This window comes from Caretta caretta, chromosome 9 (assembly GCF_965140235.1).
Source record: "Caretta caretta isolate rCarCar2 chromosome 9, rCarCar1.hap1, whole genome shotgun sequence".
Lineage (NCBI taxonomy): Eukaryota > Metazoa > Chordata > Testudines > Cheloniidae > Caretta > Caretta caretta.
In genome coordinates, this window is record NC_134214.1 from 49,738,856 (window position 1) to 49,753,621 (window position 14,766).

At 45.6% G+C, this 14,766-nt stretch overlaps 1 protein-coding gene across 7 annotated transcripts in view; it reads left to right on the forward strand.

Moving 5' to 3' along the window:
• MAP3K13 (mitogen-activated protein kinase kinase kinase 13) overlaps positions 1 to 14,766 on the forward strand; it is a 147,281-nt gene that overhangs the window by 31,454 nt on the left and 101,061 nt on the right. For 6 of the 7 annotated variants that reach the window (XM_048863738.2, XM_048863735.2, XM_075132281.1 and 3 more), the window contains one exon: positions 10,656 to 10,810. The exons of the other annotated variant lie outside the window; for it this stretch is intronic. The gene's annotated coding sequence lies outside the window, so the exon portion shown is untranslated. The remainder of the gene's footprint in view (positions 1 to 10,655; positions 10,811 to 14,766) is intronic. 7 annotated transcript variants of the gene reach the window in all.

A 14,766-nucleotide genomic window follows, 5' to 3' on the forward strand; every position in this document is an offset into this window, starting at 1 on the left:
CATGAATGTGGCTTCCTCATGCGAAAGTTCTGCAGCCACTCCTCGTCATCCCAGACATGCATCACGATGTGATCCCACCACTCAGTGCTTGTTTCCCGAGCCTAAAAGCAGCATTCCACTGTGGTCAGCACCTCTGTGAATGCTACAAGCAATCTCATGTCGTAGCTAGTATGCGTGTTGAGATCGATGTTGCACTCCTCTTGCCTTTGTAGTTTAAGGAGTAATTCCACGGCCACTAGTGACGTGGTGGTCAGTGCAAGCAGCTTACTGGTCAACAGGTCGGGATCCATTCCTGCAGCCCGAAAGGGGCAGGGCGCGCAGTACAGAAACCATTAAAAGATGGCGCCAAATGCAGACGGAATCAGAGGGTTTGCTGGGATCTGAAGCAATGCATCACGGGGCATTGGGACAGGACCCAGGATGCCCCATGACCCCTTCCGCCTTCCCACAAGTCTTAACGGCAAAAGAGAAAGAGGTGCTCTGTGGGATAGCTGCCCAGAGTGCACTGCTCCGAATAGTGCCACAAGTGTGAACATGCTATTGCACAGGCAGCTGTCAGTGGGAACACACAACAGCAGTTTTCCTTTGGCGCTCTCTAAGTGGTGCTGTAACTGCCGACGCTGTAACTTTGCAAGTGTAGACGTGCCCTCAGTAATGCCTCTTCTGTCTTTCTACGAGTGTTTTTTTTTTTTTTTTTTACCAATAGTATGAGTCAAAGATCATAATGACCTCTGTGGTTGATAATCTCCTTTGAGTGGCAAATTGTCCACATTTTCAAGGAGCTCACATACTATTGTCTCGTTAACTTGTGCTTCCCTCATCTGCTTGTTTTACCCACTCTTTGTCACTCATTTTATACTTGTGTGAATTAAAACGGATATACTTATTTTGGTGCAAGTCTGTGTGTGATCACTCAATTTAAGTCAGTTTATTGCTGACTGCAGCCAATTTTATTCCAAAATAGGAGTATCCATACACAGACTTGCACCAAAATAATTACATTTTAATCGTACCTTTTGTTATGTCAGGCCATGTGTGGGACCATGAATCTTGAAAGGTGTGTTGTGAAGGTGTGGCTCATCGCAGCAGTGGAATTATGCCTAGAGGTTTTGCATCTGTTCTGGCAGGGTCTGGTGCCACTTTGAATTGGTGTACCCTTGTCTGTGGTGAGTTTGCTTCTGATAATGAGGTTGGAGTGGGGGTTGTTTGAAAGCCAGAAGAGGAGATTTAGGAAAGATTTCTTTCAGGATGTGGTCCCTATCGAATATGGGTGTAATTGTTGGATGCTACCCCGTATGGGGTCTAGCGTGAGATGGTAGGTGACAAGTAGAGGTGTGTGGTTGGAGGGGGTTTATTTCTGTGTTGAATCAAGTTCTCTTGCGATATTTCGGTGGCTTATTCCATGATGCGATCTACTTCTCTGGTTGAGAGTAGCAGTCGTGTTAGTCTGTATCCGCAAAAAGAAAAGGAGTACTTGTGGCACCTTAAAGACTAACAAATTTATTATGCTCAAATAAATTTGTTAGTCTCTAAGGTGCCACAAGTACTCCTTTTCTTTCTCTGGTTGAGTGTCCTTATTTAATGGAGGTGGTTTTAAGTTTATTAAGGTATTTATCCTGGACTTTCTCCTTGGATTATGTTCTGTAGTATCTGAGTACCTGGCTGTAGTGAACAGATTTCTTGGTGTGTTAGGGGTGGATACTGGACCCATGAGGGTAGGTCTGGTGATCGTTGGATTTCTTTTATATAGTTGTCTGTAGGGCTCCATTGTTGAAGCTGATCATGGTGTCCAGGAAGTTAATGCTAGTGTGGGAGTGTTCTAAAAAGGGTTTAGTGGATGGCTGGGGTTGTTTAAATCCTGTGTCCAGAGGATGAAAATATCCTTGATATATCTAAGGCATATCATTGATTTATGGTGCATTTGTCCAGAAATTCTTCAAGGTGGCCCATGAAGAAGTTGGCATATTGGGGAGCCATCCTTGTACCCATGGCTGTTCCCATGGTTTGGAAAAAGTGTTCGTCACTGAATGTAAAATGATAAAGGATGCAATGGATGAGTTTGACGATGTTTGGGTTGGATTCCTGAGTGTTGTCCATTATCTTGTAAATACTGTATTTGAGACTCCACTGCTATGATGATCAATACACCTTTCAAGATCTATGGGTCCTTGTAGCGGGGCAGTCACCCCCTCCGGTTTGGAAGAGGTTAAAAACAGCCCTGGGAAAGGGCTGCCCCAGGGAGCCAATCACGAATGGGCTTGAGGCAGCCAATTAGGGCCCAGCAGGGCCAGTATAGGAAGGGCTCCTGGGGAAAAGGAAGTGAGTCTTGCTCAAGCAGTGGAGCAAGAAGGGCCGAGCTGCCTGGCAGAGACAGGGGTACCTTGGACAGAGCAGTACTGGGAAAGGGCAGGCTGAGTTGGGGAGCTCTGGCCTGGCGACCTCCCAGGCTGAGGCCTTGCAGTAAAGGCCTGAGGAGGTCCTAGGGCTGCAGGGAGGTAGCCAGGCCAAGAAAAGGCAGCAGGTCAAACCCCCTCGCCAGTGATGAGTGGCCATTTCAGACTGCAGTTTGCCCTTGAGAGAAGGGGCTAGATGACAACTGGCAGTAGCCACTGAGGCAAGGTGGTTATAGGGGGGTTGGGGTTCTCCTGGGAGGGGAGACCCAGAGTGTGGGGGCACTGCTGTGGGGCAGCACCCCAAGGTAAGGGGCACCAGGGTCGGGGAAGGACACGGGGCCGGAGATGGTGGAGACAACAGGGCATGTAAGCGAGGGCGAGAAATCAGCCAGAGGAGGGCGCTCCTGAGCTGGATGAGCTAATTCTCGGACTGACCAGCAGGAGGCACCACGCCAGTGAGTCGGCAGTCTGCTACAGTTCTACATATCCCTATCACAAGTGGTATACCTCATCCAGTGCATTGAATGACCCTATAACAAATATGTGTGGGTGAAACTAGACAATCACTATGCTCTTGAATGAACTCACACAGAAAAATGATAAACAACAAAAACACCTCATCACCTGTGGTTGAATGCTTTTCACAAAACGATCATGCTAAATCTGACCTCTGTCCTTAAGCTGAAAGGAAACCTGCACCAAATATTAAAAAGACAAGCCTGGAAGCTTAAATTCATAACATTGCTAGATACTAAAAATCATGGACTGAACAGAGACTCTTTGTATTTGTGGTTTATTACAACAATCTATAACCCACTTATCTTCACCCCACCATGTCTGGAGAGGTGTTAACGGACCACTTCACCTTGAATGGTCCCTTGAAATATGTGCTAACTACTTATGCTAAATAAGCTGTTCCACCTTTGTTTAGCTGTGACACTCTGAATACATTTCCCAGACCTAAAGAAGAAGCTCTTTGTAGCTCAAAAGCTTGTCTCTTTCACCAACAGAAGTTGGTCCATTAAAAGATATTACTCACGTGCCTTGTGTCTCTAATATCCTGGGGACCAACATGACTACAACTATGCTTTATACAATAGATGTAGAGAGACATTTTGTGCTGTTCTGTCATGAATGCAATGAAGGTAGAATCAGTCAGTTCTTGGATGAGTGTGTTGAGGGTAGTATTGTTTGAAAAATATTTGTCAGGGTTTCCTCCCCACTCTGAACTCTGGGGTACAGATGTGGGGACCGCATGAAAGCCCCCTAAGCTTATTTCTACTAGCTTAGGTTAAAAACTTCCCTAAATCCTTTGTCCTTGGACAAATCCTTTTGTCCTTGGACAGTATGCTGCCACCACCAAGTGATTTAGACAAAGAATCAGGGAAAGGACCACTTGGAATTCCTATTCCCCCAAAATATCCCCCCAAGCCCTACACCCCCTTCCTGGGAAGGCTTGAGAATAATATACCAACCAAATAGATAACCAGATTCTTAAAAAACAGAACTTTATTAGAAAGAAAAAAAAAAGTAAAAGAAGCACCTCTGTAAAATCAGGATGGAAGGTAACTTTACAGGGTAATCAGATTCAAAACACAGGATTCCCCTCTAGGCAAAACTTTAAAGTTACAAAAAACAGGGATAAACCTCCCTCTTAGCACAGGGAAAATTCACAAGCTAAAACAAAACCTAATCTAACGTGCCTTGTCTTATTTACTTACACTTTTTGCAATATTGAGACTCATTTTAGGATGGTTTATAGGAGGAGTTTTCTGACCTGATGCTTCTCTGCTTACCAAGAGAACACACAACCCCGCCCTGGATTTGAAAGTATCTTCTTTCCCCATTGGTCCTTTTGGTCAGGTGCCAACCAGGTTATTTGAGCTTCTTAACCCCTTACAGGTAAGGAGGAATTCTAGGCTACCCTTAGCTGTATGGTTATGACAGTATTAGAGAAAGTATTATTGTACATTAGTGCAATGCTGGCATAGGACATGAAAATTGAGTGCCAGTTGAGGTCTTGAGGTGATGTAAATTTGGGGACATTAGGTCAAGCTGTTCCTGAGATAAAGTACTCTCCAAAGTGACCTGGTTTTGTTTTGTTTTTAAATCGCTTTCTTATGTTGCTTTTTTCTGTGTCAGATATGAAGTTTCTCTTTAATTTATGGTTTCCTGGCTTCTTACTGTTTGCTGTGTCCTGAGGGGAGAGATTTAAACAACTTTAAGTTGACAAGGGAATTAAGAAATTGCTTTTCTTATTATATTTTTAATTTTCCATTTTCATAATTAGTGAAGATCAAAAAAATTGTAATGAATAAATTTATTTCAATTGTCTGCAGGTGAATGGAGACATTCATAGTTCACAATTATATGGTGAACTATTTCTTCAAAGGTTTCAGAGGAACAGCCGTGTTAGTCTGTATTCGCAAAAAGAAAAGGAGTACTTGTGGCACCTTAGAGACTAACCAATTTATTTGAGCATGAGCTTTCGTGAGCCACAGCTCACTTCATCAGATGTGTAATTAAATAAAACTTCAAATAAAACTTGATCTGTAGCTTGTTTATGAACAGTTCATTGTGAGTATTCAGTATTTATAATTTGAACTGGTTTCAGAGTGATAGCCGTGTTAGTCTGTATCAGAAAAAAAACGAGTACTTGTGGCACCTTAGAGACTAACAAATTTATTTGGGCATAAGCTTTCGTGGGCTAAAACCCACTTCATTGGATGCATGCAGTGGAAAATACAGTAGGAATATATATATACATAGAGAACATGGAAAAAATGGGTGTTGCCATACCAACTCTAATGAGACCAATTAATTAAGGTGGGCTATTATCAGCAGGAGAAGAAAAACTTTTTGTAGTGATAATCAGGATGGCCCATTTCAAACAGTTGACAAGAAGGTGTGAGTAACAGTAGGGGGAAAAATTAGCATGGGGAAATACATTGTACTTTGTGTAATGACTCTTCCAATTCTGCAGTTTCTCATTGGAGTCTGTTTTTTGAAGTTTTTTATGTTGGAGAATTGCGACTTGTTACAGTTGGTATGGCAACACCCATTTTTTCATGGTGTGTGTGTGTGTGTATCTTCCTACTGTATTTTCCACTGCGTGCATCCGATGAAGTGGGTTTTAGCCCACGAAAGCTTATGCCCAAATAAATTTGTTAGTCTCTAAGATCCCACAAGTACTCCTCATTTGTTTTTTTTTTGTAATCTGAACTGTTTTACATAAACACAGCTCATGTTGTGTGTTTCTGTTCTCAGTCTTAGCGGAATGTAACACTCAGAACCAGGATTCTAGTGTGAATGTTCACAATTACAAATTCACAGTTCACATTCTGTGAATATTTTGCAATATTCATTTTAAAGCTGCCTGTTTCAGAAAACATTCCTGTCAGTGTATTAACTTTGTAGAATAGTCACAGAAAGCTAACACACGAAGGGGTGCGGGAATGGAAATTGTTCTGCAAGTAAAGTTTTTGCTTCTGACTGAACAGATTTCAGTCTCTCCCAAGTCATAATTAAAGGTGTTTGTTCCGGTTTTATATTTTCTCTTAAAATAATAATGTTGTTACAAACCTCCAAATACCTTATGATTTGTTATATAAAGTCTGTTTATGTTAGAAAGATTTAAAGTCCTATAAAGTCAATTTCAGTGTAAATCCAAGTATTCAGACTTGAAGTAGGTTTAGTACGATATAATATTTTCAGTTTCAAAATATGTAAACATACCTGTGATCTGATTCTCCAATGACTTGACATACTGTGGGAGTAGTTTGATTTCAATGGGGATATGCACAATGCATAAAGTTAAGCAGATCCCCATGTCTTTGCAGGATAAGGGCCATAGGCACTTGTCTTTTAGAAATAAAGTCTCTGACCATAGCAACAAAATTGTGCTAGAGTCACTGAATCCCATCTTCTATATCTATACCCAGTGCAGAGATTTTGGTAATTAAAGCTGTTCTGAAAGAAGGCTTTTTTTCCTTTTATAACATAGTTTTATTTTTACACAAACAAAAAAATCATTTCCCCACACATCTGAGTGTGCGTGGGGGGGAGCAACTAAGGGTTGGAGGACCTTAATTATTAGTACTAGGTCTACTGTGAAGAGGTCTTTGTCTGATGTGTGTTTGTATCAGTAAGAACAGTCCATTTTTGAGATAATTGTATCCAAAATTTATTATGTTCTGAAACTGTCATGCCTTAACTGCATCAGCCAGATGAGCCATTGGCTTGGAGGAACTTTGACTTTTTTCTAGGAACTAGTGCCATCTGTAGATAATGGGAACATGATAGTTTTCTACAAGTGTTTGAAAGGTGTAAACACAAAGGAAGGAGACTAATAGTTTAGGGTTGTACACTGGGATATAACCAGGTGCGATAGAATATAATTAAGAAAGAGAAAATTTAGTAATGAATGAATGGAAAAAATGGAATTTCTAAAATCCATTTGATGTGGCATATTCTTTCAAGGAAAGTGCTGTAAGCTCCATTACCTAGGACACGTATTCATATATTCCAAGGCCAGAAGGGATCATTGTGACTCTGAGCTCTGGTATAACCCAGGCCATAGGATTCCCCCCAACCCCCCCCCCAAAAAAATTCCTAGAGCATATCTTTTGGAAAAACATCCAATCTTGATTTAAAAATTGTTAGTGATGGAGAATCTACCATAACCATTGGTAAATTGTGCCAGTGGTTAATTACTTTTACCATCAACAATTGATCTTATTTCCAGCCTGAACTTGTCTAGCTTCAATTTCCAGCCATTAGATCATGTTGTTCCTTTGTCCGCTAGATGGAAGAGCCCATTAGTAAATATTTGTTCCCTGTGTAGGTACTTACAGACTATAATCAAGTCACTCCTAAACCTTTGCTTTGTTAAGCTATTAGTGCCATTGTACAAGGCACTGGTAAGACCTTGTTTGGTAACTAGAATTGTATATAGTATTCCAATGTTCTAGAAAGATTAATTTAAACTGGAACAGGTGCAGAGGAGAGCGAGTAGGATGATGAGGGGAACGAAGGGCTCATTTTATGGGAAGAGGCTGGACGAGCTTGTTTAATCTAGCCAAAAGAAGGCTGAGAAAAGATATAATTGCTCTCTGTAAATATATCAGGGAGTAAATACCAGGGATGGTGAGGAGCTATTTAAGCTAAAAGACAATGTTGGCACAAGAAAAAATGGATATAAACTGGCAATGAATAAATTCAGACTGGAAACCAGAAAAAGCTGTCTAACCATCAAATTTGTTCGGTTCTGGGTCAGCCTCCCAAAACGAATTATGTGGGCAAACAACTTAATTAGTTTTCAGAGAGCTAGACAAATTTGAGTGGGATTGTATGATGGGATTGCTTGTGATGGCAGGGCTCAGAAGCAGTGTTCCCTTTAATTTTTCTCACATGTGTGAAATGAATTTTATGTGCACCAATATAAAGGTTATGTGTGCCACATCACCTCCATATTGATGCACATAACAAAATTCATGTAAAGGGATGGGGCCAAGGGGTTCGGAGTATGGGAAGGGGCTCAGCGCTGGGGCAGAGGGTTGTGGTGCGTGGGGTGAGGGCTCTGGCTGGTGGTGGGGCCAGGAATGAGGGGTTTGTGGTGCAGGCTGCCCTGGGGCTATGGTGGCATATCCCCCCCAGCTCTCTCTCCCTGCAGCAGCAGCAGCACCTGGGCTGGGGGGGATAGGCGCCTCTCCCCCTGCTGTGGCAGTTCCAGAGCTGTGGCTGGGTTGGGGCTGGGGAAGGAGAGCCTCCCCCTCCCCCCCCCCCCGCCACGGCAGGTCTAGGCTGGGGCTGGGTTGGGGCCAGGGGAGGGGCGCCTCTCCCCTGGCCGCGGCGAGCCTCTCCCCCAGCCGCGGCAGGTCCAGGTTGGGTTCGGGCTGGTGGAGGGACACCTATTTTCTGCCCACAGCAGCTCCAGGGCTGGGCTGGGGCCAGCAGGGAGAGGCGCCTCTCCCCCGGCTGCAGCAGGTCCGGGGATGAGGGAGACACGCCTTTCCCCCCCGCAACCTGAGTGCCTGTGCCATGCTTAATAGGCTACTGTGCACATGGCCACGCAGCTTAGGGGGAACTGAGCTCCGCAGCCATGTGTTCCTAAAAGCTCATACTTCAGGGTTTTAGCTGGCTTCTTGCAGGGGTCAGGAAGGAATTCCCCCTTCCCCTGCCCCATTCTGTTTTTGTTTTTTTAATCTCCTTCCTCAGAAGCATCACGGATGGCCACGGCTGTATATGGGACATTGCATGGAGTAGGACAGACTGCTGAGGTGGTACAGAGAATTCTCTCTCAGGTCCTTGCCTGGCTGGTTCTTGCTCACATGCTCAGGGTCTAACTTGGGGGGGGCGGCAAACTTTTTGGCCTGAGGGCCACATTGGGGTTCCAAAACTGTATGGCGGGCCGGGTAGGGAAGGCTGTGCCTTCCCAAACAGCCTGACCCCCGCCCCCATCTTCCCCCTCCCACTTCCCGCCCCCTGACTGCCCCCCACAGAACACCTGACCCATCTGTGGCTAGTAATACTTGGCTCTAATTTAAGTTGTTGGGCTTAATGTGTGGGTGCTAGTGGCCTGTGTTATACCAAGTAGATGATCTAGTGGTCCCTTCTGGCCTTAAACTTATTGACTGTAAGGTAGATATAATGAGCTCCTTGACTATCATTATAAGGATCAGAAAACATCTTTAATCATTCTTGTTGATGTTCTCTGAACCCTCTCCAATTTATCAGTACCCTTACTGAATTTTGGGTACCAAAACTGGATGCAGTATTCTAGCACAGAAGTTTTCAAACTTTTTTTTCTGGCGACCTAGTTGAAGAAAATTGTTGACGCCTGCGATGCAATGGAGCTGGGGATGAGGGGTTTGGGGTGTGGAAGGGGCTATGGGCTGTGGCAGAAGATTTGAGGTGCAGGGGTGAGGGCTGCGGCTGGGAATGAGAGGTTCAGGGTTGGGGGGGCTCTGGGTTGGGGCAGGGGGTTGGGGTGTGGGAGGGGGTCAGGGCTCTGGGCTGGGGGTGCAGGCTCTGGGGTGGTGCCGGGGATGAGGGGTTTGGGGTGCAGGAAGGGGCTCCAGGTTTGGGGGGGCTCCAGGGGATTGGGGCACTGGCTTACCTCCAGCGGCTCCCAGTCAGCGGTGCAGTGGGGCCGCCAAGAAAGCAGAAGCAGCCAGCAGCAGGTCTGGCTCCTAAGCGGAGGCGTGCAAGAGGCTCTGCACGGCTCTTGCCTGCAGGCACCACCCACCCTCAGCTCCCATTGACTGGTTCCTGGCCAATGGGAGTGCGGAGCCAGTGGTCAAGGTGGGGGCAGCGCATGGAGCACCATGGCCCTCCCACCTAGGAGCCAGACCTGCTGCTGGCCGCTTCCAGGGCGCAGCGCGGTTTCAGAACTGGTAGGGACTAGCCTGCCTTCGATGGGCAGCATTGGCGACAGGACTTTTAATGGCCCGGTTGGTGGTGCTGACCAGAGCTGCCGCCACCCAGTGCCTTACATTCCATGACCCAGTACTGGGTCACAACCCGCATTTTGAAAACCACTGTTCTAGCAGCAGTCACAACAGTTCTGAATACAAAGGTATAAACTCTTCTCAACTTGAGGTTTCCCTGTTTATGCATTCTGGGATAGCATTAGCTCTTTTGGCAACAACATTGCACTGGGACTTCCTGTGCAGCTGATCATTCACCATGACCCCCAAATCTTTTTCAGAGTCACTGCTTCACAGGATAGAGTGCCCCATCATGTAATTCTGGCCTACATTCTTTCTTCCTAAATGTATACATTTATATTTTAGCCATTTTGAAACACAGATTGGTGAATTGGGCTCAAGCAAACAATCACTCTGTATTAGTGACCTGTCCTCTTCATTATTTACCACCTCCCCAATTTTTGTGTCCTGTCCAACCTTACCAGTGATTATTTATATTGGACTGGAAAATGTAGAACAAAATATATTGTGGAGAACAATTCTGTGCTATCAGGTATTGGACTAGATGATCTAATAGATCTTTTCTACCTTGGACTTGTATGCTTCTACTTAAGAGTGAAAGAAGAATAGCTAATATTGGATATGCTCGCCTGTATGTAGGTAGAGTTGTAGAGCATAATTGTAGAGGCCATGTCTTCATCCTACAAGAATGAAGTTTTCCTCTTGGCATTACTGATACACTGTTTTATTTTGGACAGCTCTTAGAGACAGTTTATTCAGGTCCATTCTTGTTTAAACACAACACTGAGTTTTCTTTTATTTCTATTGGTTTTAGAGAGAAGAATCCAATATTGGACCGTCTTAGACACGCTCAGTGCAGCTTCAGAGAGCAGTTTGGTTTATCTAACCTGAAGAGGAAGCATATGGACAACAAGCCAAGAGGACATGGGCTTGCAGTGCACTTGGAAAAATGATCAGGCATCAGAACTGGTTTGTATCTAACTTGTGATAAGAATGTGAATAACTTCAACAGATATAAATTCAAAGAGCGCAATTTTCTGCAAGTGCAGTCTTTAATTACCAGGTATATCATCTTCTCCTTCTTAAATAATGGCCACCTCCCATTCCTCCTGTACATAGACATGTCTAATATGTAAATTGCATACTTGTGTTACTATGAGCTATAGTGCACCTGGCTGGGGCTCAGTTCTGATGGGACTCATTTGGTGTGGATAGGGAGGGACAAGAATTTAAAGGGTGCCCAAAGCCTATGGGTACACTTTCAACTGAAGGTTTTTGTCTGGTCTTTTCAAATACAACTTGAACTTTCTGGGCCATTTTGATCCATCGCTGATCATGGATTCTCATGGGACAGCTTTGGGATGTCGTTCATTTTTCGTTTTCACTTTTCCTGGAAACTGACTACTTTTCTCTAACCATTCTTTGTCACAGTAAGGGTATGTCTACACTACGGAATTAGGTCGAATTTATAGAAGTCGACTTTTTTAGGAAGCAATTTTATACAGTCGATTGTGTGTGTCCCCATTAAGTTGGCGGAGTGCATCCATAGTACTGTGGCTAGCGTCAACTTTCGGAGCATTGCACTGTAGGTAGCTATCCTATAGTTCCCGCAGTCTCCGCTGCCCATTGGAATTCTGGGTTAAGCTCCCAATGCCTGATGGGACCAAAACTTTGTCGCGGGTGGTTTTGGGTACATGTCGTCAGTCGCCCCTCCCTCCGTGAAAGCAACAGCAGACAATCATTGCGTGCCTTTTTTTCATGCGGATGCCATACTGCTTTCAGCAGACGGTGCAGTAGGACTGCTAACTGTCATTGAACCACCGCATCTGCTGCAACTCTGCTCTCCTGGTCCCATGAATCCACCTCGCAGGTCCTCTATATGACCGTTGTCATCCACCGCTTCTGCTGCAACTCTGCTCTCCTGCTCTTGTCTTGATAGAAAATTTCTCCATATTGGATGTCATGGGCTCCCGCTTCTGCTGCAACTCTGCTCTCCTGAATCCACCTCGCAGGTCCTCTCGTCGTTCTCTATAAGTATCTACTCTCGTGGCATCCGTCGTCAGCCACTACTTCCGCTGCAACTCTGCTCTCCTGCAGACACCATCTCGTGGCAAGCATGGAGCCCGCTCAGATCACCGCGGCAATTATGAGCATTGTAAACACCTCGTGCATTATCCTGCAGTATGTTCAGAACCAGAACCTGCAAAGGCAGGCGAGGAGGCGACAGCAGTGCGGTGACAAGAGCGATGAGGACATGGACATAGACTTCTCTCAAAGTACGGGCCCTGGCAATTTGGACATCCTGGTGGCAATGGGGCAGGCTCATGCCGTGGAATGCCAATTTGGGGCCCGGAAAACAAGCACAGACTGGTGGGACCGCATAGTGTTGCAGGTCTGGGATGATTCCCAGTGGCTGCAAAACTTTCGCATGTGTAAGGGCACTTTCATGGAACTTTGTGACTCGCTTTCCTCTGCCCTGAAGCGCAAGAATACCAAGATGAAAGCCACCCTCACAGTTCACAAGCGAGTGGCGATAGCCCTCTGGAAGCTTGCAACGCCCGACAGCTACCGGTCAGTCGGGAATCAATTTGGAGTGGGCAAATCTACTGTGGGGGCTGCTGAGATCCAAGTAGCCAGCAGAATCACTGAGCTGCTGCTATCAAGGGTAGTAACTCTGGGAAATGTGCAGGTCATAGTGAATGGTTTTGCTGCAATGGGATTCCCTAACTGTGGTAGGGCAATAGACAGAACGCATATCCCTATCTTGGGACCGGACCACCTTGGCAGCCAGAACGTAAACCGCAAGGGGTACTTTTCAGTGGTGCTGCAAGCACTGGTGGATCACAAGGGACGTTTCACCAACATCAACGTGGGATGGCCAGGAAAGGTACATAATGCTTGCATCTTCAGGAACTCTGGTCTCTCTGAACAGCTGCAACAAGGGACTTACTTACCAGACCAGAAAATAACCGTTGGGGATGTTGAAATGCCTATAGTTATCCTTGGGGACCCAGCCTACCCCTTAATGCCATGGCTCATGAAGCCATACACAGGCACCCTAGAGAGTAGTCAGAAGCTGTTCAGCTATAGGCTGAGCAAGTGCAGAATGGTGGTAGAATGTACATTTGGAAGTTTAAAAGTGCGCTGGTGCAGTTTATTGACTCGGTTAGACCTCAGCGAAACCAATATTCCCATTGTTATTGCTGCTTGCTCCACAATATCCGTGAGAGTAAGGGGGAGACGTTTATGGTGGGGTGGGAGGTTGAGGCAAGTCGTCTGGCCGCTGATTACGCGCAGCCATACACCACGGTGATTAGAAGAGCACAGCAGGGTACACTGCGAATCAGAGAAACTTTGAAAACCAGTTTCATGACTGGCCAGGCTATGGTGTGACAGTTCTGTTTGTTTCTCCTTGATGAAAACCCGCCCCCTTGGTTCATTCTACTTCCTTGTAAGCCAACTGCCTTCCCCCCTTGATCACCGCTTGCAAAGGCAATAAAATCATTGTTGTTTCAAATTCATGCATTCTCTATTAATTCATCACACCAATAGGGGGATAACTGCCAAGGTAGCCCGGGAGGGGTGGGGGAGGAAGGAACCGGGTGGGGTAGTGGATGAGGGGAGGAGGGAAGGACAAGGCCACACTGCACTTCAAAACTTATTGAATGCCAGCCTTCTGTTGCTTGGGCAGTCTTCTGGGGTGGAGTGGTTGGGTGCCCAGAGGGCCCCCGCCACATTCTTGGGCATCTGGGTGAGGAGGTTATGGAACTTAGGGAGGAGGGCGGGCGGTTACACAGGGGCTGCAGTGGCAGTCTATGCTCCTGGTGCCTTTTCTGCAGCTCAACCATACGCCGGAGCATATCAGTTTGATTCTCCAGTGGCCAAACAGGAAATGAAATTCTAAAGTCCCCGGGGCTTTCCTGTCTACCTGGTTAGAGCATCTGAGTTGAGAGTGCTGTCCAGAGTGGTCCCAATGAAGCACTCTGGGATAGCTCCCAGAGGCCAATACCGTCGAATTGCATTCATACTACCCCAAATTCGACCTGGCGATGTTGATTTCAGCGCTAATCCCCTCATCAGGGAGGAGTACAGAAATCGATTTTAAGAACCCTTTAAGTCAACAAAAATGGCTTCATCATGTGGACGGGTGCAGGGTTAAATTGATCTAACGCTGCTAAATTCAACCTAAGCTTGTAGCGTAGACCAGGGCTAAGTCATAAGAACAAATAGTCATGCCTTTTTAACTTCAGAAATATGGTTACTGGTGAAGAGGACTCTGAATCTTCAGCTAGTGTAGAATATAGTGGCTCATTTCTTGAGATGAGCAAATAACACCAGTGCTCTGTGATTTACATTGGCTATTTGTTTCTGGAGCAGCTCAAGGTGTTTGTTTATAATCTGTAAAGTCCTAAATGGCCTCATATGCAATTACTGGAGAGAGCTGTTCTGCCACAGGTATTGAGATCTTCTGGGTCATTCTGGCTGTTTGTTTCAGAGTTGAAGCATGCCACAGCCAGTGGAAATGCATTGTCCTAGTCACATGGAAAGAGAAAATGCAACGGATGTGGATTTATTAGGCTGCAGCTTTATTTCTTAACTCATCTGGGAACTAAATGGCAATAGTTTGTACAGTGATTCCTTCCTTAATCATTTCTACCTGGTGGAGAGCTGCCGTCAGCCCCCCATTCCTCCACAGCTAGTCCTAGCCTGGTGCTGGTACCCCAGCACCTTCCTCTCATATAAGGGTTAAGGGGCTGAGGAAATGGGGTTATCTCCTCACTGTGCCAGACATTAGGAACCCCAATCCCGTTCCCCAGCTTCTTTAGGAGATGCATTCCTCCTAAGTCCCTTTCCAATTCATCAAGGAACTGTACTACCTACGGAACGTGAACTTCCACTGGATGCCTGTCACCTGGTAAATTGCA